Raw genomic sequence first — 24,827 nt, 5'->3', positions numbered from 1 at the left:
GGCCAGCGGGACCCGGCCAGGGGATTGCCTTTACAACACTGAACAGTTGCAGGGGGGGGGAATGTCTCCTCGACCCTCCCCTCTCTCTCCCAGTCCGGCCGCGGTGGCCCTTGAGAGTTGCAGGTACTCCCGCCACATGCTCTTCCGGTCCGGCCACCAACGGTCGGGGGGCCGAGGCCGACGGGATCCGGCTGCAGCCGATAAACCAAGAAACCCGTTCATGGGGCCAGAGCCAGGGGCGTCTGGCCGACATCTACCGGAAGCCCGGCCCGAAGACGGACGGGACACTTCTTCTTTCATGAATAATGGCTGCGACAACACTGGGGGGGGATGTCTTGCACATGCCTCCGACCCCCCCCCCTCGTCCTCATCGCCTGGTCCGGCCATAACAAATCTCAAGCGAGACGCCGTGGGGTGCACTGGGAGGGAGAGACGGTGCGAACAGGCCTCTCCCGCCTCCCCAGGTGGAGGCTTCCCAGCTGCACCCTCAGCGCTCCAGGCGCCCGGAAAAGGGTTCTTCCACTGTGGCCATGCTGCAACGTCTCACCCGGCAGGGTGGAGCCCGTCCGCTCATTTGACCCCGCGATCGCCAGTAGCTACCGAACTCTCAAAATGGCGGTCGACCTGGCAAGAGCGGGCCCAGCATAAAGAAATGGCCCGGTCACTGGTTGACTCCACCACCGTACTCCTCCACGACCTTGAAGATTCTAGAGGAGCCGCGGGAGTCTCCGACCCCCGATGGGGAATGACTGCCATGATCGCCCGTGGAGTGACGAAACTGTATCCGCGGGACGTCGGCGCTCCCATGCTGGCGCCAGCCTCACTTTGAATTACTAGAATCCTGCAGACCTCAGTTCCGGTGAAAGCACAGTGTGACCCGGTAGGAAAAATTGTTGCACCCCCTCCCCTTTTTGACTGATAGTTCAAACCACCGATCCTTTCCTTTGCCCTTTTAACGGAACTTTGGACTGCCTCCCCCTCTTTTACATTTTCTAGAGAAAACAAAACATTAACCACTACATTAGCATAGCAGTTGACACCAGAACTGTTTTCAAATTTAAAACCAACAACATCTTCAACAGAATCCTTTTTGTTTCTGCTGTGACCCTGCTACAGCACAGGCATTGTCCCCAGCAGTAATTCTGCAATGCCGGTAAGAATAGCTGTGGTGCCTACTGGACTCACTCACCCCCGCGGCGCCCCACGCCGTTATTTGCTGGGCGGCAACTTACTAGACATCACTTTCGTGCCATCTAGATTTCAGCGCGTTCTGCTGCCTTGGAACTATTCGCACAACAGACCGCTACTGACAAGAATATTTCATTATTGGTGCTGTCAATTTCAATAAATCTATTGGATAATTCAAAAGAAATTGCCACGGTCTCTTCGTTGTTTAAATGTTTTTACTGTTTTTGTTTTGTTGTATATATTTATATGTTATTAAAGTTTTATATTCCTACTACTTTGTTGGAGTGCTATATATTTTTAATGTGACACATAATTGTAAAAACTTTGATGTAAAAAGAGTAATTCCTGGAATCTTCCGCTTCAGGCTCGGTCCCCTCCCCAATCACAATACAGGATGGTTTTCAGATAGTAGGAACACGTGTGGTGTGACGGATCTCATCGGGTGTGGGCCTTGATCTACTATAACTCCTTTGAAGAGGGGTGATTCTTTACAGCTGGGGCCATATACTACATCTGCAGGGCTAGGTGATAGCCTGGACAATCGGACACAGAGGAAGAGGAGTGTCAGAGGGTGCGGTAGTGAATAGGGCGAAAGGGAGGTGTCGGGCGGGCACAGAGTGTGATTCTCAGGGAAGAGCAGCGCAGATGGGGGGAGGTTTATTGCCCATGCATAAGACAGAGAGCGGGGGTGACCAGTGCCTGGGGAAGATGCTTGCGAGGGTGAGGAGCCATGCTACGAATCGACAGCGTGCAGAGAGTGGGTCTGGTCAAGGCATCTAAAATGGCTGCCGTGCACGACAAAAGTGTGGCATTTCAAAAAAGGCAAGATGGCGCAGACAATGTTTTTCAACACTTCCTCATTTCCTTCGAATCGAACGTTAACAGACGTTGGGGCATATTACCAAAGTTAAGCGATATTTATCGCTAACGATGCTTACCAACGAATTTTTTACCGCTAAGCATCGTCAGAAATTATCGAAGATAAACCTTGCTATTATCAAGGTTTATCGCAAATGCGATAATAAACGGCCGCAATGCATCAATATCGCTAAAAACTCAGCGATATTCATGCATTACCGAGCTAATGCTCTTAGCCATGTTATCCACCTCCCATTGGATAACATGGCTAAGAACTGCTCAGGGCAGGTGTTACTTTTTGGAGATATTCGCGCTTAGCGCGAATATCTCCAAAAGTTGGTAATAGGAGATAGATATCTTGCATGTTGTAATGCAAGTTATTGTGGTATATGGAACTCATACCATAATCTCTCAGGAAAGCAGAAACTGATCCTTTTGGGACCGCCTAAAAAGGCCTAGGGGGTGAGGAGTACTCTACTTTGCCCCCTTTTCACGTTCCGAACTATTTTATTTTACTCTCTTCTGTAATTACACAAAATAGCAGCGATAAGATGCATCGGAGACACACAGTGAGAGAAAGGAGGCCGGAGATGAAGAAGAGATGTCAAATACACATTGGAGATAATATAGTGGCAGAAGGGAAGTAAATATGAGTAAACTTACCATGTAACATAAAAATGTTGCACTCTATACTATAAGTCTCATTTTATACTACAATCACTTCGCTACAACCTCATAAATTAAAAATAAAAATGAATAATGTCTCAAACAATTTTTGATTTCTAAATCTAAATTTATTCTTCAGAATTTTCTAAATTTGAAAGAACTAGTAACATGTCCTCATCAGCAATTTCCTCATGAAAAGTCTGCAATGATGATTCTTCTAACTCTATGGTCTCCAAACATTCGATAAATTCGCCATCAACAGATTGATCAAAAAAATCATTCAAGTCATCTCCTCCTTGTGACAATATTTCATTATTGGTGCTGTCAATTTCAATCAATGTAGTGGAATCATTCAAGTCATCTCCTCGTGACAATATTTCATTATTGGTGCTCTCAATTTTAATCAATGTAGTGGAATCATTCAAGTCATCTCCTTCTTGTGACAATATTTCATTATTGGTGCTGTCCATTTCAATCAATCTAATGGAATCATACAAGTCATCTCCTCCTTGTGACAATATTTCATTATTGGTGCTCTCAATTTCAATCAATGTAGTGGACAATTCAAAAGAAATTGCCACGGTCTCTTCATTGTGAGCCATTTTATTTTGAAATTGCTTGCTGTAAATTGCAGAAAAAAATAATCACTTTCATTTATCGTTTTTAGTAATACATAATATAAAACTAACTTTATCAAGTATTTAGTATAACAGAAGGACTGCAAATAAATAACAGAAAACATTTTTCAAATTATCTTCAAGTGTACAACATAGTTCCCCTTACAAATTAACAACTCACCTTTTTAAAAGTAGGAGAAGTGTTAGTACTGTGTAAATCAAACACCAGAAATTCACCACCAAAAATTCCTCACAAATGTACCTCAGACAGTAGTATCACAAAATGGCTGTGGTTTCCTCTCATTTGACATATATACATAACCAATTAACTTTCATCACACACAAATACAAAACCAAACTAACATTTTAATTGGTTCTAAATTTCAACACTTTCAAATGTGTTTTCCCCATGCAATTTTCCATAGGACATTTACATACGTCTACAGCCTGAATGGCTGAACGGAATTACACCAAACTTGGCAAAATGGTACATCAAACCTAAGAGGTCAGGAAGGATCTACTATGCCCCCTTATGGTCATTTCCCCCTTCGCTTTGGCCTCCTCTTGTCTCTCAATCCTACCGAGAGACAAGATGGCGGCCGCTACGGACTGTTTGGAATGTTGACAGACGCGGGAGAAACAATCAGCTTCGCAAAGCTCCGTAACGCGAAAAGTACGCAAAGCGGAGCGCTGTTACAGATATATATCTTTTTTTGAACGTTAATTTCTCAAAATCCACTGGAGCACATATATTGAGACCTAGCAAAGGCACATCGGGCTACCAGTCCCTAATATTTTGCCAAGTTTCGTGCAAATCCATTCAGCCGTTCGATTATTATTATTTGTTTTTTTTTTGCCCCGCGGGGCCCTTTTAAAACCTCCACATCAAACGTAGGGGGTCAGCGAGGATCTACTATTCCCCCTTATGGTCATTTGCCCCTTCGCTTTGGCCTCCTCTTGTCTCTCGATCCTACCGAGAGACAAGATGGTGGCCGCTACGGACTGTTTGGAATGTTTACAGACGCCGGAGAACCAATCAGCTTCGCTTCACAAAGCTCCGTTGCGCGAAAAGTACGCGTACTGGAGCGCTGCCCGGTCCGCTGTTACAGATATATATCTTTTTTTAAACGTTAATTTCTCAAAATCCACTGGAGCACATATATTGAGACCTACAAAAGGCACATCGGGCTACCAGTCCCTACAATTTTGCCAAGTTTCGTGCAAATCCATTCAGCCGTTCGGGCTAAAAGTGAGGCCAACCGCCCTATGGAAAACTCAATGTTAAAAACACGTTTTGGGACCCCCCTTTTTTCTCGGCCCCCCCTTGACGAACCCCCCCCAAATTTTCAAGGGCTGCTCAGAAACAAAGTGTGCCATTTTCCTGAAAATTTCAGCCAATTCCGTCCACAAACGCCAAAGTTATTAGACATAGAATTTTCAAAAATCCCATAGAGAAAAAATCCTAACTATATATACCTACTGGCGACCGCCAGTAGGTAATATAAATATATAAATATATATGAGGTAAAATAGACGTCTTACAGCAAATTTTCCTGCTTAAAGAGACGAGGCAGACCCAAGTAATCGTGCTTAATTATTTTTAATGTGCTCTACACCATTCCGCCATTACCAGTTTCAGCCTAACGAGGCCTTGATCACATGTCAGCGTTAAAGGGGTGGATATCCACCTTTTAAAGTGCTATGTGCCATTAATATAATAGACATGGAAAACAGAATGTCGTTTCACATTGTTATCAAACGCAATTATTTCCTTTTTAGGGTGATCCTTGTACCAAGTTAAGGAAATTCACGAAGCAAAACAAGGCACAGCTATTGAGACATTGTATTTAGCAGCAATTTAGAATAATTATAAAAACACATAAATAAATAAATAAATATGCTATAAAATATAAATACTCCATATCATTGCCGCTAAAATACAAAAATATAAACATCCATAAATATTACAATGTATGGCTAAAATCATGTTTAAGAAATAGATCCTGTTTAAAAAGTACATAAAACTAGGAAATACACATCTTAAACTAGCCAAATTCATCGACATAATACAGCCCAAGTGGGCAATATCATATTACTGTGCAAAGTTAACAGTGCAAATTGCGTAAATAAAGAATGGCAAAAATGTTGTGCAACCCAGTGATGAAATCCGTAAAAAATAAAGTGAATAAATAAATAATTGTACAAAATGCGGTGATACAGCTAATATATATAGTTATGTACACAGATAATTACACTCTCCAAAACTGGTGCAAATTCATAGATATGTAAAGCAATCCTCACTTGCATTGAGACCGTTAGGAGTTTTTGTGTCGAGCAAGATTATATGTCTAGTTTCTAATTTACATAGCTGAGACTCACGGTCCCCTCCCCTCCTCTGTGGTGGCACGGTGTCTATAACAAAATATTTCAGCTCAGCAGCATTCTTATTGTGGCACTTATCAAAATGACGCGCGACTGGGTACGCAGTGTCTCCATTAGTGATGGCCCTAAGGTGCTGTAGAATCCTTTTGTACACCTGTAGACTGGTACTTCTCACATACCTTAGACCACAGGGACATTCCAGCACGTACACTGCGTACTCCGTCCTGCACGTCAATTTGTGTTTGATGCCAATGGGTTTGGTATTGAAGGGAGTCATATATTCAGATTTACTTACTCCATTCCTACAAGCCTTGCAGGGAGAGCATTTCAAAAAGCCTTTGCTGCTGTTCAACCACAATCCTGTGGTCCGCACTTCTGGACTACTAGAAACTAGACAATTGCTCATAGTTATTGCTCTCTTGTATGTTATACTAGGGGCCTTAGTAACCAAAGTTCCCACAACCGGATCACCTGTAATAAGCGACCAATTGCGTTTCACAATCCTGTGAATAATCTGGTGTTGATTGCTATACGCGAAAAAAAGCCTGGTCACACCCTGCTCAATTGTGTCAGTTATACCCTTTCTAGGTGCATGAGTGGCCAGAAGCGTCTTTCTATCCTGAGAGTTGGCTCTACTCATAGCTTTGTCTATGATTTGTGCTTTATAACCTCTCCTCAGGAACCTGGCTTTACACTCTATTTGGGCCTGTCTGCAATCAGTTTCAGTGCTGCATATGCGCCTAATTCGGAGCATTTCACCAATGCTCCATATAAGGTGTGCTGGATGGTGGCTAGCAGCATGCAAAACTGAGTTCCTGCTGTGGGTTTACAGTAGAGTTTGGTCTCTAATCTACCATTGTTAACAAATATTTCCACATCTAGGAAGCAGATAGTAGTGGCACTAATGCTACTTGTGAACTCTAGATTCAAGTTGTTCACATTGAGGCTCTCAATGAACTGTTCAGCTTTGCTTCTCAAGCCGTCCCAGACAATGAAGAGGTCATCTATATACCTCATCCATTTCTTAACTTTTGAATTCATGATAGTATGATAGTTGGTCATGATGACCTGCTCTTCCCAGTATTCCGTGTGTAAACAGGCATAACTGGGAGAGAAGCAGGCCCCCATCGCCACTCCCCTAATCTGCTGGAAAAGCTGATTGGCAAACAAAAAGAAATTGTTTTCTAAACACAAACTGATCATGGATAAAATCATTCTTGTATGTTCATTCAAACATGCTGGTCTTGAACTTAAGAAATGCTGTACATCTTTGGTACCATCCCTTTGGGATATACTTGTGTAAAGGGATGTGACATCCAAAGAAATTAGTAGGTAAGTAGGTTCCCACCTAAAATCAGACAGTTTTCTTAAAAAATCACCAGTATCCAATACAAATGAAGGTAAACATTTAACATGATCTTGAAGAAAAAAATCTACATATTTGCTAATGTTTTCAAGGATACTGTTGCAGGCAGAGATAATGGGTCGACCAGGTGGTTCGTGCTACTTTTGTGAATTTTAGGAATAAAGTAAATTACTGGTGTTACAGGAAATTCATTCTTCATGAACTTGTATTCCTCCATCGTGATAAGACCTGTACTTCTCCAAGCCATAAGCCTGGAATAAATATCATTTTTGGCCTGCTGTATTTCATTAAGGTTCGTCTTTCTGTAACAGTCACGATCGTTAAGTTGACCTAGTGCCACATCCATATACATTTGTCGAGGCCATAGCACCACGTTGCCCCCTTTGTCGGACTGCCGAATGATAACCTTAGCATTATTTTTCAATTTTTCAAACAGTTTGTGATATTCAAGATCTCTGTAATGTTTCCTCTTTGCGGCATTTGTCTGTTTCAAATATAATGCCCTAAGGTCTAGGGAAACCTTATCATGAAACAAGTCAAAATTTTCTTTTAACATCAGTGGACAAAATTTGGATTTCGGTTTGAAAGGAGTTAAAACTGACACAGATTCTGCACCCCGGCTAGAAGATTTCGGAGCAGGTTCATTTTCTATAACCAATAGTTCCTGTATAAAATTAGAATCCGAAATAGGCAAGCTAGGTGACATAATACTGTACTCGATTGCTTGGCCTGTGTTGGTTTTCTTATGCATGCTGTGATATTTAAGGAGCTTCAATTTAAGCACATACTTGAATGGATCTATTTTAGTGCTGGCAAAGTCGAAATTACTCTTGGCACTATACGATAAGCCCAAAGACAGCAAACGTGTTTCATTTGCAGTCAACACAATTTCAGATAGATTAGCCACGGATTGAATATCGACATCTCGGATGTTTAATTCCGTTTCCATTGTCTCCGTGGCTTTTTCTGTTTGTTGTTTGCGTTTCCGTTGCTTGTTACAGCGTCTCCTTTCTGTGCGCTTGAGGTTATTGTTTTGTTTACTGCTGCACCCCTGACAACGGAGTGAAGGGTCTGCTTTCGATCTTGTTGCACCACTTCTAACTCCTGTGCCAGGGTGAATTTGCGAAACCCCAACCTCTGGGATCTTTTCAAGTCGTTATCTGATTCGCTGTCTATATTGGAACTGCCATCAGAGATTGAAGAAGTTTCCGCTGTCGCTGCGCCACTTGTTTGTCTGGCTGAAGTGGTACTAACGGCAGCCTTTTGGTTAGCTTTCAAGTTATCGTACTTCTTCGCAAAAGTAAAAATTTGGCCATGTTCGTAGTCCAAACGATCCCTTTGGAACTTGAAAGCTTTGCGCCTCTTGATAACCTGTTCCTCCCTTTTTAAACGTATAGCCATTTCTTCCCTATATTGAACTGTCAAAGGAGTACTCGGCAATTTTTCAATTTCTTCGTTCAGCCTGTCTATTTCTGCCAAGTGTTTAACTCGGTCACTTTCCGCATATTTAATCAAAATTACTATGAGCCTGCGTGACGAGTCTAGATTGCATTCTGCCCAGTCAGATAACATCCTGGGGTCAGGATTCTCGTAGGAAGGGGATAGCATTATTCTTAGCCCGCGTGGTACTCTTCCAACTTCAAGATACCGCGTTAGGGAGCTATGCTCCCACCATTTTGATTGTTCAGATTTACAGGCTTTCTCCAGTGCTTTAAACAAATCCTGTAGGTTGCTATGCGGCTCTTGTGAGGCACCCTGAGTCACATTGTGTACTGCTTCCCCAGCCGGGTAATTAACAAACATACCCTTAGCTGCCTCCAACCATTCCTTCAATGTCTCTGCGGACATGGCGTGTAATGAGCAGTATTTAATTTAAAGTTGCGTGTTCCAATGTTATCGCCGACGACAACTTACACACTCCACACGGGACTTACTGCGGAGTTTGAGCTGCTTGCGGGTACTCGCGGTGCTGCTCTCGTCCTTGGCCGGCGAACGCCGACCTCCGACCTGGAACCACTCAGCTACACTTCCCTGCCATGCAGTCGTGACTTCCGCTCTCCCGGGGCACTGGCGGCGTCTCCTACCAGGAGTGGAAAGGGGATTTCGTGAATGGAATCGTGGCTTCTTGCCGCTCCGCCCAAGATTGTAGAGGGGTTCTGCCAATTCCGAGGAAGCACTCCCGAAAGTAATTTGAGGTAAAATAGACGTCTTACAGCAAATTTTCCTGCTTAAAGAGACGAGGCAGACCCAAGTAATGGTGCTTAATTATTTTTAATGTGCTCTACTCCATTCCGCCATTACGCGTTTCGGCCTAACGAGGCCTTGATCACATGACAGCATTAAAGGGGCGGATATCCACCTTTTAAAGTGCTACGTGCCATTAATATAATAGACATGGAAAATAGAATGTCGTTTCACATTGTTTTCAAACGCAATTATTTCCTCTTTAGGCTGATCCTTGTACCAAGTTAAGGAAATTCATGAAGCAAAACAAGGCACAGCTATTGAGACATTGTATTTAGCAGCAATTTAGAATAGTTATAAAAACATATAAATAAAATAAATAAATATGCGTTAAAATATAAATACTCCATATCATTGCCGCTAAAACACAAAAATATAAACATCCATAAATATTACAATGTATTGCTAAAATCATGTTTAAGAAATAGATCCTGTTTAAAAAGTACATAAACTAGGAAATACACATCTTAAACTAGCCAAATTCATCGACATAATACAGCCCAAGTAGGCAATCTCATATTGCTGTGCAAAGTTAGCAGTCGAAATTTGCATAAATAAAGAATGGCAAAAATTTAGTGCAACCCAGTGATGAGATCCGTAAAAAATAAAGTGAATAAATAAATAATTGTACAAAATGCGGAGATACAGGTAATATATATAGTTATGTACACAGATAATTACACTCTCCAAAACTGGTGCAAATTCATAGATATGTAAAGCAATCCTCACTTGCATTGAGACCATTAGGAGTTTTTGTGTCGAGCAAGATTATATGTCTAGTTTCTAATTTACGTAGCTGAGACTCACGGTCCCCTCCCCTCCTCTGTGGTGGCACCATGTCTATAACAAAATATTTCAGCTCAGCAGCATTCTTATTGAGGCACTCATCAAAATGACGCCCGACTGGGTACCCAGTGTCTCCATTAGTGATGGCCCTAAGGTGCTGTAGAATCTTTTTGTATACCTTTGGCCCCTTACTTCCCAAATACCTTAGACCACAGGGACATTCCAGCATGTACACTGCGTACTCCGTCCTGCACGTCAATTTGTGTTTGAGCGCTATATATAACAAAATCCGGCGGCTGAGGCGAGGGACATACGGCCTGTTGGCGTGGCGATACCAACATCAGAGTCACCCAATTGGCCCGGTATCGTCCAATGGCTAAAGAGGACAGAACATAACAGTCCAATCATTTACAGCGTAATATGGACAAGCATTACAGCATTGAGGAGGCGATGAACGCCGAAACGCGTCTGCTGTTAGGAAATTAAGCCACAATGATCCTGCGAGTGCTCCAAAAATGTGTTTTGAAGTTGCTGTGTAGCAAAAATGAGGTCCCACCCTCATTATGGAGACAGCACCAGCCCTGTGTAAGGAGTTTGAGGTGGGAGTGGTGTTGGTGGATATATATATATATATATATATATATATATATATATATATATATATATATATATATATATATATATATATATATATACCTTTGCTAGGTCTCAATATATGTGCTACAGTGGATTTTGAGAAATTAACGTTCAAAAAAAGATATATATCTGTAAGCGTGCTCCGGGCAGCGCCCCGGTTCGCATACTTGACGCGTAACGGAACTTCGCGAAGCTGATTGGCTCTTCGGTGTCTGTCAACATTCTAAACAGTCCGGAGCGGCCGCCATCTTGTCTCTCGGTAGGATCGAGAGATAAGAGGAGGCCAAAACAAAGGGGGAAATGACCATAAAGGGGCATAGTAGATCCTCCCTGACCCCCTAGGTTTGATGTGGAGGCTTTAAAAGGGCCCCGCGGGGCAACAAAAAAAAAAAAAATTAGCGTGGATAGCGCCCGGTTCGCCAACCGGGAAGCGGCCGGGGAGCGTACTATAAGGAAAAAAGAATGATAGACTTTTCAAATACTGTATGTTAATTGATTGTTGGTTTTGTTGATTATTTTTTTATTTCTTTATTTTTTAAGCAATTATTTATTGTGTTTCAAAATTTAATAAAATGTCTAACATTTCACTGTCTGAAATGTCGTTATTTTCATTGAACATAGCTTGTAATGTTTGAGTGTGTAAAATGTCCTCATTTTCAAGGAGGACATCTACTGCTTGCACACATTGCAGTAGTTCTTGGTCCCAAGTTTCATCCATAAATTCTATATAATTTGGATCAATTATTTCTTGGTTGGTCTCTTGCAGGACAATTTCAAATGAAACTTTGTGTTCGCCTTCCATTTTGTCTGAAATTTGGATAAAAAATATATTAGTAGAGATAGGGCACTGTTGGATTTAATTTTAGATAGGCAGTTTTTAACAGTGAATTTATCTTTGGGCAGTGTATAGTATCAGAGTGGAAGTAGGAATATAAAAAAGTGTATGTGATTTAACGTAAGTAAATTCAGAATTATACAAGAGAAATCTAACTGCATCCATAACTATAACAGAGAAGTCTATCTAAATCTATAACTACTACAGAGGGATAGTATATAACTATCAGAAAAAGTTTACCATATTAACTTATAGTGCACAATATACTTCAGTTTTTAAAATAACAACTTACCTTTACAAAGAAGTTGAAGTGATTAGTGAAAATCCTATTGAAATGTACACCAGGAAGTAGTAGTCAAAATGGCTGTGTTTCCTTCTCTTCCTTTATATATATTCAGGTACATAACCAATCAAATGTCAGGTAAAAAAAAAATAGAAAATGAAAGTAACATTTTAATTGGTTGTCAATTCCAACACTTCAGATGTGTTTTGTGAAGTAATTTACCTCAGGGTATTTAGAGAGGTCTACAGGCTAAATGGCTAAATGGAATTTCAACCAAATTTGTGAAAATGGTAGGGATTGGTATGTAGTATGAGCAAATCTATATTTGGTGAAAGTGTCTCAAGGGTTTCTTCTGTAAATTACTTTCCCACCTTTTTTAATGGAGCGCTTCCCGGGGAGCGCCCCGGTACGCGAACTGGCGAGCGCCCCGGTACGCAAACCTTAAGCGTTATGGGAGTCCACCATTTTGTGTTTCGGTCGAATTAAGATACAAGATGGAGAGCACATAATGTTCAGAATGGGTAGAAGGGGACACGGTAGACGTATTTTGACCCCCTAGGTTTTCTGAGGATGGCTGAGGAGGCCCATATGTGCGAAAAAAAACATTGCGCGGTTAGCTTCCGGTTCGCGTACCGGGTAGCGCTCCGGGGAGCGTACTTTGTTGAAAATTTGTGAAAAAAGTTAGAGTAAAATAATAATTGTGAGTGATCAGATGTAGGGTAGCTCTGAGAAGAGCTTTTGGGTTTATGGTACATTTAGGTACTTATAAGTAGGTACCAATGCACAGTCTTAAATTCAAAATGAAAACTCTGTTGCCCTCATCTGAGAAGTGAACTCCATCTCCTCTGTAGATATCTTGCATGTAGTAACGCAAGTTATTGTTGTACATGGAGCCCATTCCATGGTCTCTCATGTAAGCTGAAACAGATTTGTTTACATGCTTCCTCGACTTCTCAATTTGTGGACAAAATTGGTTCGACCACCTCCATTTCTGTCTTTGGCATATATTTGAATATACCAAGGCAGTTTGAGGAAAAAGTGCCATTAATTGCTCAAAGGTGTCCTTTAAAAGCATTTCCAGACCTACTCCAGTCAAAGTGCCTAAATCATTACCTCCACAGTGCACAATTAACAGGTCAGGTTTTGGCAAATGCATAAAGGTTTTCACCAATGGTATCAATTGGTGACATTTTAATCCTCTGTGGCCAAACCACTTAATTTCCACATCTTGTAAATTGAGGTTAGGTAAATTTCTGTTCTCAGCATACCTCTGAGCCCAATAGATGTAACTATGTCCAACAATCCAGACAGAAAACATGGTGAGAGAAGGTTCTGCTGCAGTCAGATGAAGTGTGGTAATGAAATAGCAGTTGAAAAAATAAGAGTTTAAAATGAAAAAAACTGTGGAGTTTCTGTGTTAATGAAGCAGTAACAGTGATTGGTGATTTTGATTGCTGAAAACAGAAAGTTAGGGTGCATGGATGAGTTCTTTGAAAGATGTAATTTGAATGGTCAAGAAAAAATCATTTAATGAAAGATTGCACTGGATACGCAGGTGCACTGAGAGTTCAGAGTTCAATTGAAACATTGTTGTGTGAACTTGCAAACACCAGAGGTCTTCCAGGAGGTGGTTGCTATGCAAAAAAGGCAGAGAGGGCAGAGGGGGGAAGGGTTTTGATTTGAAAAAAGTGAGGGAAGAGTTTTGATTGGGTGACATGAGGGATATGTGTGATGAATTACAGCATTTCTGTGCTTTCTATAGCTGCAGCTTCTGGAGTGCATACCCTTTGTTCTGCTGAAGACAAATTGGTGTATTTCTGAGACTGTTTTGAAACTCATAAAGTATTTGCTAAGGTGAGAAAAGATTTATTTAATTTAGATAGAGAATAGTATGCTTTAAGGAGAAAATTATGAAGAAAGTTGTGTTTTTAAAATGTTGCTTTGTCTCAAGTGTTTTACAAATAGATTTTGTTTCTTTGAGAAATTGTAATTGGAGATAATGTGAAGTATTAGTACTGACAGGGTGTTTTTGTACATAGGAGCTGTGCAGTGTTTTCAAATTATGACTTGAAAATCGTTTTTGAGGAAAAGGAATGCTTTTAAAATTTATGACAAGGAAATAATGGTGTCTGCTTCTTTATAAGGCATTTGAGTGTCTCTGATGTTATTTTTCCCATTTTAATTTAAGACCTTTCTCCGTGGGGCAAGTTCCTTGTAAATATGCTCCCACCTGTGCTTGGCAAATTTAGATTTTGATTCTTTGAGTTACATAGCCATGTTAAAAGTGACCCAAAAATGGTGCAAGGGCAATCAAAAAACGCTTTCATGTGTCTTAAGGACATTTTAAGTCATTTTCCCATGAATGTACGTATACAATTGATTTATATGTTGTGTTTAAAAACGTTTTTTTAAATCAATTACATTTCTGGATATGTACTGCTAGAGCTTCATAGGTTGTTTGGGGCATATTTATAAGGCATTTGAGTGTCTCTGATGTTATTTTTCCCATTTTAATTTAAGACCTTTCCCCGTGGTGCAAATTCCTTGTAAATATGCTCGCACCTGTGCTTGGCAAATTTAGATTTTGATTCTTTGAGTTACATAGCCATGTTATAAGTGACCCAAAAATGGTGCAAAGGCTTTAAAAAAACACTTTCATCACCTGTGTTTCCTAAGTTTACGAATGACATTGTGCAGATTAAGTGTAGCTCTGTCCACGGACACAAAAGAGGTCTGGCCTTTGTTCAAGAGTGAAGTGGACATGACTTACTTCATTGGTAGGCTTTCACATGTATTATCTCCTCTGTGTTCTTCAACAAGCGTAAATTTGATCTGCAACCCTGAGTAGGCCTCACCTTAAACAAACCTTTGGAGAGGCCACACCTTATCGTCATCCTGAATTAATCATTTAAAATGTTAGGGACAGATTTATGATAGGTGTATGCCTCTTTTGCGCCACTGTGCGTCACTTTCGTGACGCAGTGGCGGTGCAAAAGATTTGCTATGTGGCGACAAAATTACAAATTGATGCATCTAGGCAGATGTGTCATGCTGTAAAGTCCCGTGCCACATCAAACCGATGCAGCAGTGATGGAAAAGATGCACCATGTTGCAAGACAGGCCTCATTTCATCTCCAACAAGATAAGAAGCTGAATCTTCTGTAAATGTCAAAATTGTTGTATACACTGCTCAACTTCTGTGTACTCTTTCATATGCTAGAGTCCATCTGCACTATGAGATACCTAAGCAAAGGAAACACAGGTGATGTGATTGTGAAATGAGGAAAAGAAACTCCACATTTTTCAATTACATCACCTGTGTTTGCTAAGTTTACGAATGACATTGTGCAGATGAAGTTTAGCTCTGTCCACGGACACAAAAGAGGTCTGGCCTTTGTTCAAGAGTGAAGTGGACATGACTTACTTCATTGGTAGGCTTTCACATGTATTATCTCCTCTGTGTTCTTCAACAAGCGTAAATTTGATCTGCAACCCTGAGTAGGCCTCACCTTAAACAAACCTTTGGAGAGGCCACACCTTATCGTCATCCTGAATTAATCATTTAAAATGTTAGGGACAGATTTATGATAGGTGTATGCCTCTTTTGCGCCACTGTGCGTCACTTTTGTGACGCAGTGGCGGTGCAAAAGATTTGCTATGTGGCGACAAAATTACAAATTGATGCATCTAGGCAGATGTGTCATGCTGTAAAGTCCCGTGCCACATCAAACCGATGCAGCAGTGATGGAAAAGATGCACCATGTTGCAAGACAGGCCTCATTTCATCTCCAACAAGATAAGAAGCTGAATCTTCTGTAAATGTCAAAATTGTTGTATACACTGCTCAACTTCTGTGTACTCTTTCATATGATAGAGTCCATCTGCACTATGAGATACCTAAGCAAAGGAAACACAGGTGATGTGATTGTGAAATGAGGAAAAGAAACTCCACATTTTTCAATTACATCACCTGTGTTTGCTAAGTTTACGAATGACATTGTGCAGATGAGGTTTAGGTCTGTCCACGGACACAGAAGAGGTCTGGCCTTTGTTCAAGAGTGAAGTGGACATGACTTACTTCATTGGTAGGTCTTCACATGTATTATCTCCTCTATAGTCTTCAACAAGCGTAAATTTAATCTGCAACCCGGAGTAGGCCTCACCTTAAACAAACTCTGGATAGGCCACACCTTATCGTTATCCTGAATCAATCATTTAACATGTTAGGGACAGATTTATGATAGGTGTGTGCCTCTTTTGCGTCGCTGTGCGTCACTTTTGTGACGCAGCGGTGGTGCAAAAGATTTGCTATGTGGCGACATATTTAAAAATTGATGCATCTAGGCAGATGTGTCATGCTGTAAAGTCCCGTGCCACATGAAACCGATGCAGCAGTGATGGAAAAGATGCACCATGTTGCAAGACAGGCCTCATTTCATCTCCAACAAGATAAGAAGCTGAATCTTCTGTAGATGTCAAAATTGTTGTATACACTGCTCAACTTCTGTGTACTCTTTCATATGCTACAGTCCATCTGCACTATGAGATACCTAAGCAAAGGAAACACAGGTGATGTGATTGTGAAATGAGGAAAAGAAACTCCACATTTTTCAATTACATCACCTGTGTTTGCTAAGTTTACGAATGACATTGTGCAGATGAGGTTTAGGTCTGTCCATGGACACAGAAGAGGTGTGGCCTTTGTTCAAGAGTGAAGTGGACATGACTTACTTCATTGGTAGGCCTTCACATGTATTATCTCCTCTATACTCTTCAACAAGCGTAAATTTAATCTGCAACCCTGAGTAGGCCTCACCTTAAACAAACCTCTGGATAGGCCACACCTTATCGTCATCCTGAATCAATCATTTAACATGTTAGGGACAGATTTATGATAGGTGTATGACTCTTATGCGCCACTGTGCGTCACTTTTGTGACGCAGCGGCGGTGCAAAAAATTTGCTATGTGGCGACATATTTACAACTTGATGCATCTAGGCAGATGTGTCATGCTGTAAAGTCCCGTGCCACATGAAACCGATGCAGCAGTGATGTAAAACATGCACCATGTTGCAAGACAGGCCTCATTTTATCTCCAACAAGATAAGAAGCTGAATCTTCTGTAAATGTCAAAATTGTTGTATACACTGCTCAGCTTATGTGTACTCTTTCATATGCTAGAGTCCATCTGCACTATGAGATACCTAAGCAAAGGAAACACAGGTGATGTGATTGTGAAATGAGGAAAAGAAACTCCACATTTTTCAATTACATCACCTGTGTTTCCTAAGTTTACGAATGACATTGTGCAGATGAGGTTTAGGTCTGTCCACGGACACAGAAGAGGTCTGGCCTTTGTTCAAGAGTGAAGTGGACATGACTTACTTCATTGGTAGGTCTTCACATGTATTATCTCCTCTATACTCTTCAACAAGCGTAAATTTAATCTGCAACCCTGAGTAGGCCTCACCTTAAACAAACCTCTGGATAGGCCACACCTTAATGTCATCCTGAATCAATCATTTAACATGTTAGGGACAGATTTATGATAGGTGTATGACTCTTTTGTGTCACTGTGCGTCACTTTTGTGACGCAGCGGTGGTGCAAAAGATTTGCTATTTGACGACATATTTACAACTTGATGCATCTAGGCAGAGGTGTCATGCTGTAAAGTCCTGTGCCACATGAAACCTGGGTCAGTTTTCATATAGGTGTTTTGTTGCAAGGTATGCATTAATTTGCATGAAAGCCCTGTAAAACTAACACAGTGAAATTTAGAAGATTTCACTGAGTCAGCTTTATAGCATTGCTGAATCAAATCCTTACGCCTGTTTGAAACAGGCATGAGAAGTGATGCACCATGCAATGTGAGGGTTCCTCCTGTGCATTGCAGTAGACATGTTGCGCTTATGACGTGATTCCTGCCATGTGCTGCTTTTGCGGCACAGATGCGCGACGCATCTGTGCTGTTTTTGCTCAATGGTGCTCCACATTGTAAATTCGGCACACTATGGCTGGCAGAGCAGCGGTGCACATTAACTGGTGCATCCGTGGGGATGCGCCACTTAGCATAAATCTGCCCCTGTACATTTAAGTATGAGCAGGGGACACAGAGTCGGTGAGGCTTATCCAAGGTTAAGAAGAGATGAGTCCTGTTCACTGAAAACTTGGACATAGGCCTCACCTCCTCAGCATCGCTGGACATGGCTAAATAATAGCTGCAAAATATTACTCTTGTTAAACAATTTTACTATTATAATCTCTGAGATTTGTCTCTTACTCTGCAACATCTCATTGTTGTTATCTTTCTTTAAAGATAACGACAACATCAACATGAGCGACAATCAGCAATCAGTTGATCTCGACCTCATCATTGAACTCGTAATTGAAACATCAGTGGAAGTAGATCCCTTGGATGATTTAAATCCTGAGGATGAAGAAGAACATGATGAGGATGCAGATTTGTCAGAATTGTATGACATATGGTGGGAAGCTGACCTGCTTGAGCCTATGGAACTATAAACATTTATTTTTAAAATTTACAATAAATGAAAAGTAAAAATGTAAACTGTTTAATTTTAAATTAAACACACCTTCAAAAACAGGTTATGTGTAGTGTCATCAATAAAATATTAAAATATGCTCATAAAATTAGATCAGATTCACATATAAAACAGGACAGGTAAATGAAGAAGAATTCCATTTCTTTTCTGCTATTTGTCTATTCTAAATTTGCCAAAGCACTAAAAAATATTCTATGTAAAAATGTCAAGTAGTGTGTTAAGTTTTTGACGACTGTTATTGATTTACTGTTTGGTAATAGTGGTTAATAACATTTTTTATTATATTTTACCACAGATTCAACTGCAGACCATTTCAAAATTTGAAAATGCCAACTAAGGCTCGAATTAGAAAGGCTACAAAACGTCAAAGACAGCAGGTGTATCAAATACTGCAGCAGTCCTCTACAAAAAAAAGTTGTCAAGTCACCAAGAAAGCACCGGGTAAGACCACGAAATCATTCATAAGTAATATTTGTAGTAAAAAAAGTATTACTACAGAAAATGTTTCAGTCCAGAAAAAGAGAAGCAATTTAAACGGAAAGGAAAGGTCAATGAAAAATGTTACTGCTAGAGCAAGAGATAACTCTGTGCATGATAGTAGAAGGAAACAACAGTTTAGGGACATTCGTAAACGAATGTTCGGCAACAGATAATTGGCAATTTGTTAAAAAATATTAAGAAAGGTCAACAGAAAGTGGTTTTTTATAAGAGAAAAAAAAAGTTGAGAAAGTTATTGATTAGGCATTTGAAATTAAACGTAAGTTATTTATTTTGATAATCAATAGAATTAGGAAGCTAAACAAGGCAATTTATGATTTCAAAAGAAATAGTAGATGGAAGAGAATAGTTAATCGTAGTAATTTTTGTGAAGTTTTTTCCGGAGAATGGATGCATAGTTCAAGTTGTGAGGCATTCTTTAATGAGGAGAGTTATTTCCAGGATAATGATTTGGTGCATGCAGTTGACACCAGTGGTCGAGCTTATGAAGTGAAAGATGGTTGTCCAGTTGAAAAAGAAAAACTTGTGACAACAGAGACAGAAGAGGTGTTAGGTAATGAGGTTTTAGGAAGACGTCCTAAGGGTCCTGTGTACACCTGGAATTGTAGTAGTATTTGCAGTATGCGACAGGATTCCATCAATTTGCTTTGTGATTTTGTACGGACATTTAATAAGAAAAGTTTGAAGCAGAAAATGAAGTTGTTGCAAGAATTAGATCCTTGCAGAGTGAGAGAAGTGACAGGTTTGCATGGTCATTCACTGGCTTGTCTTTCCAGGAGAGTATGCCAGAGTGTTTTTCATCATTTCAGGATGCTAGCAGTGCATCATAATAAAGTGAGGAAATTAGTTAGAATGTTGTATTATGCTAAGAGTCCAGCAATTATGCTTAAACAATTATGCGCTGCTCTTTTGCATGGTTCAGAAGTAGATGTGAAGAATATTTGTGCAGAAATTGAGTTTTGTTACTTTGGAAGTAAAGAGGAGAATGTTGAAATTGACCAAGAAGAAGAGGGTAATGTGGAAGATAGTGTACAGGTTTCCAGTACAGATAATTTTCAGAGGGAAATTTCGACGTTTCAGGTGAAATCAAGTGAGAGGCCTAATTTCACTTGTGTGTGTTGTCGACGCACTTATTATAAGAATCAGACTAAGTTAGTGGATTTATATGCAAACAGTGAAAGGGAAAATAATAATGAATGGAAGGATTTCACAACATACTTGATGGTAGAAAATTGTTTTGATTTGGGATCGGATCAACGTGTGTGTACTTATTGTTGTAACAAATTAAATCAAAACCAGATGCCTGCTAGAGCAGTTCATAATAATCTGGAATTGGTTGAGATTCCTTCTGAATTGAAGGATTTAAATACTTATGAATCTATTTTGATTCAAAGTATCCATCCCTTTCAGGCTATTGTAAGAATGGAGCCAAAGACAGGGAAATTGCCTCCATCAGATTTACAGAGAGGATTAAAGGGAAGAGTTGTTTATTTGCCTCTAGATTTGAAGAAAAACATTAACACAATTGGAGTAGAAAAAGTGGAAGAGGAACCTCTGGTTATCTTAGTTAATGGGGTTCCGACAAAGAATAAGAAAATATGGCAAGATTTAGTGGATGTTAGGAAAGTCAAAAAGGCAACATTGTATTTGAAAAAAAATAATAAGTACTATAAGAATGTATATGTTGCAGAAGAGGAAGTAAGTGAGGAAGAGGATAGCGATTTGTGTGCTGGTCAAATTGAGAAAGTAGAACCCTCTACTAGTGAAGAAATATATGAACATTATAGTGTTCATCCTTTGCATTCCAAGGAAGTCATGGGGAATGCTATTGAGTTGTTTCAAATGAAACAAGCCAAAGGGAGTCCCATTAGTGTTTGGGAGGAAAGTTTGGAAGCTCGGTGTTTCCCACAGCTTTTTCCAACAGGTCAGGGAGGAAGATATGATGAGCGACCTCATCAAATTCCTGCTTCTGAATACCGGACTTTGCGATTGTATGCAGGAGATGCTAGGTTTCGACAATGTATTCCCTATTTGTTTCATCTCCTGTTTGAAAGCGATCTGTCTGGACTGTCATATGCAGTGAACCACATCTTGAAAAGTGGTATACACATGCAAAACATCTCGGCAAGTGACTTTATGGATAAAGTCAATGTCCAAGACAGTATTTTGGATTGTCACCTGATTAATCTCATGGCGTGTCAGCGTGGTACTAATGAGTACTGGTACCGTCGTCATGGTGATTTAAAATGTATGCTGAGGAACTTAGGAACTCCCACATGGTTCCTCACTCTGAGCTGTGCCGAGTATGGCTGGGAAGACTTACTTGAATTTCTACGAGAGGCAAATGGAAACATTGAAAACATCGAATTCAAGACACCCGGAGAACTGTGCTCTTTGGATCCAGTCAATGTATGCAGGTACTTCAATCATAGATTTGAAGCTATGATGTCTTTCATCATGAATAAGAAGAATCCACCTCTTGGAGAGGTGTTGGATTTCTTCTGGAGAAAGGAGTACCAAGCAAGCGGTGCTCCTCATATACATATGCTGCTGTGGATCAAGGATGCACCTAAATTTGGAACAGATCCAGAAGACTCAGTGATGAGTTTCATACAACAGTATTCTACGTGTGCTGTTCCAAACGCAAAGGAGAAGAAAAGCCTATGAGAAAAAGTTCTACGTTTCCAAAGCCATCGTTGTGGAAAGTACTGTCGTCGTAAATTCCGAAACAAGGACAAGTCCTACACCAAATGTCGTTTCGGCTTTCCACGACCGGTGATTTCTAAAGGAAGAGTAAACAGTTTGATGTCTTCGCTGCGACATAATGTGATGAAGAAATCACCTAAAAACACATACAATTTGAAGAGGAACGAAGAGTCCAAGTACATCAACGACTACAACCCAGTGATTTTGTCCATGTGGAATGCTAACATGGATATACAGTTTGTGGCTGATAACTGTATGGCTGTGGCTCGGTATGTGACATCTTACATCACCAAAAAAGAAAAGACAGAATTGAAGGATATGTGGGAGGACATTTCCCATGAAAAGAGCCTCAGTAAGAAGTTGTACAGTTTCAGTCTGAAGATGTTGTCGCATCGAGAAATCGGAGCTTACGAATGTTCTGACCGGTTGTCTTCAGCAAGTCTCTATGCCAAATCTAGGAGTATCGTTTGGGCGAGTCTTGGTCTTGCTGCAACGCGTAATCGAGTTCTGAAACCTGTGCGGTAAATTGAGTATTTGGCGGAAAAGGAGCCAAACAGTACCGACATTTTGAAGACCAACATGTTGGATACATATTATCCAAATCGAAGCAGTCACCTCGAGAATGTTTGTCTGTATGAGGTTCTACAAAATTACATATTCAAGAGGAACATCAAAGAAGATACTGAGAAAGGAGTGTATGCTGTAATTGGAAGTGAGGGATGTCTGGTCAAGCAAAGAAAATGCCACTTGGTAAACCATCGAAAATTGAGTGGCGAATCTCCTGAAAAAAAGGAGTTTTTCTATTTAACACTTTTGCAACTTTTCAAGCCTTGGAGTGCAGAAGAGGAACTGCTTGGAGATTTCCTCTGTTACGAAGACTCTTTCACTGCCGCCAAGGAGACCATAGAATGTCCTGCTTTTCCCAAATATGTAGAAATGTTGAATGCGGAAATCGAGCAGGAAGCAACGATTGCAGCCGAGATTGCCAGAGACAGTTCTCAGGACAGTCAGAGTTCTGTTTCATTGAGTCAGGATCCACTAGGAGGACCTGTTATCGAAAATGAAGCTGCCACTGCCATGAATGAAGTGGAAAGAGCCATGGCACATGCTCAGGAGGATGCGGTTAACTTAGAAGACTTGGAAAGACAACTCAACGTTGAGCAGAGGAAAATATATGACGAAGTTACCAAGCAAATTGATCATGGATTAAGTCATGAGAAGAAAGAGTGCTCATGTACGTCGTTGAAGCCTGTCCGACTGTACGTGAGTGGAGAAGCGGGAACTGGAAAAAGTTTTCTGATTAAAGGAATTGCATCTTATCTGCAGAAAAGGACTGAATCACCGCTGTCTTGTATTGTTACCGCTCCAACTGGGCTGGCAGCACATAACATTAAAGGGATTACTTTACATCGTTTACTGATGCTGCCAGTGGAGCATGACAACAAATTACAATATCACAAGCTATCTGGAGATGCTTGTTGTGAAGTTTCAAGAGTCTTGAGGAAAATGAAACTTCTTATCATTGACGAAGTAAGCATGGTTTCCAATGTCATGCTTGCCTTTGTGCATTTGAGAATGCAAGAAGTTCTCAAAACAGAGTATGATGTGTTATTTGGTGGCAAACACATCATTGTTTTCGGAGATCTTCTGCAGCTGACACCAGTGAAAGGACAACCTGTGTTCAAAATGCTCACGCATGAAGATACCAGGAAGTGCCTAGGGAGCATTGGCAACGTCAATATATGGTTAAACTTCAATTATGCTGAACTGCATGAAAATATGCGTCAGGCGAAGGATGAAGTTTACAAGAATATTCTACAAGATGTTAGAATTGGAAAAGTGACTGAGCATGGGAAAGAAGCTTTACATGCACGATTACTGTCAAATTTATATCCAGAACAAGATGTTGTGCCTGAGAATATTTTTCAGAAAATTACTGAGAAGAAATCTGGAATATGTTTGATGCCAACTCTTGCAGAATGTGCCATCTTCAACAACAAAATGTTGCATTTAGAAAACCAAGAGATTGTGAAACTGGAAGCTATTGACAGAGTAGAGCATATGGGATCAACAATTATTTTGTCTGAGAATTTGAAATCAAAATTGGATTCATTAGAGAAGACTATATCTAAAACTGCAGGTTTTGAAAAGACTCTGAATGTGTGCTTAAACTGCCGTATAATTTTAAGAAGGAATTTACATGTTGAAAGAGGTCTGGTAAATGGATCAATGGGTAATGTTGTTGATTTTGTGAAATACAGAAATAGAGATGGAATTGAATTTTTAAAAATTAAATTTGATGGCATTGAGGAAGTACAGCTAATTGGTCGTTGTTCTGCTAGATTTTTGCTTGTAAAAGACTTATATGTTCGCCGTAAGCAGTTTCCTGTTTGCTTGGCATATGCGGTGACAATCCATAAATCGCAAGGTTTAAGTGTAGACAGTGCATTGGTGAATATTGGCAGTTCTGTGTTCAAGGAGGGTATGGCATATGTGGCATTGTCACGAGTTAGAACTTTATCGGGATTGTACTTGATTGAGTGTGATGTCATAAACATTTGTGCGGATCTAGATTGTGTTAAGGAATACAATAGGTTAAGAAGAGAGTATGCGCCACATTTGCCTCAATATCCTTTGTTTGAGAAACGTGTGGTAGGCCGGAAACGAAGAAATGTGACCAATACTAGGGAGGTTGTAGCAAAAAGACGAAAAGTCGATGAACCTGAAATTATAAGCAGAAACAAAAAGGATTCTGTTGAAGATGTTGTTGGTTTTCAATTTGAAAACAGTTCTGGTGTCAACTGCTATGCTAATGTAGTGGTTAATGTTTTGTTTTCTCTAGAAAATGTAAAAGAAGAGATTGTGGTCAATTCTGATCAAAGATTTAGCAGTTTGTTAAATTCTGTGTTAGAGAAATGTAGCACTGATAGAACAAAAATAGAAAGTGTGTCTGAAATTCGAAATCTGTTAGACAGATGTTCAGGTCAAACACAATTCTCTCAAAATATTCAGCAAGATTGTCAGGAGTTTTTAATGTATATGCTTGATGTATTGCATGCTGAAGGTGTAGATGTAGATCACCTGTTTGGGCTTTCTTATCAATGGCAGCATGACTGCGAGAACTGTAGGGTATCAAGTACTACTAGTGTAGACTCAGAAAGATTTATATATTTAACTTTGCCAGACAGTAAATCAGTC

Source organism: Lissotriton helveticus, chromosome 3_2 (genome assembly GCF_964261635.1).
Source record: "Lissotriton helveticus chromosome 3_2, aLisHel1.1, whole genome shotgun sequence".
Taxonomy (NCBI): Eukaryota; Metazoa; Chordata; class Amphibia; order Caudata; family Salamandridae; genus Lissotriton; species Lissotriton helveticus.
The sequence above is the reverse complement of the archived record's forward strand: the minus strand, read 5'-3'. Positions refer to the sequence as shown.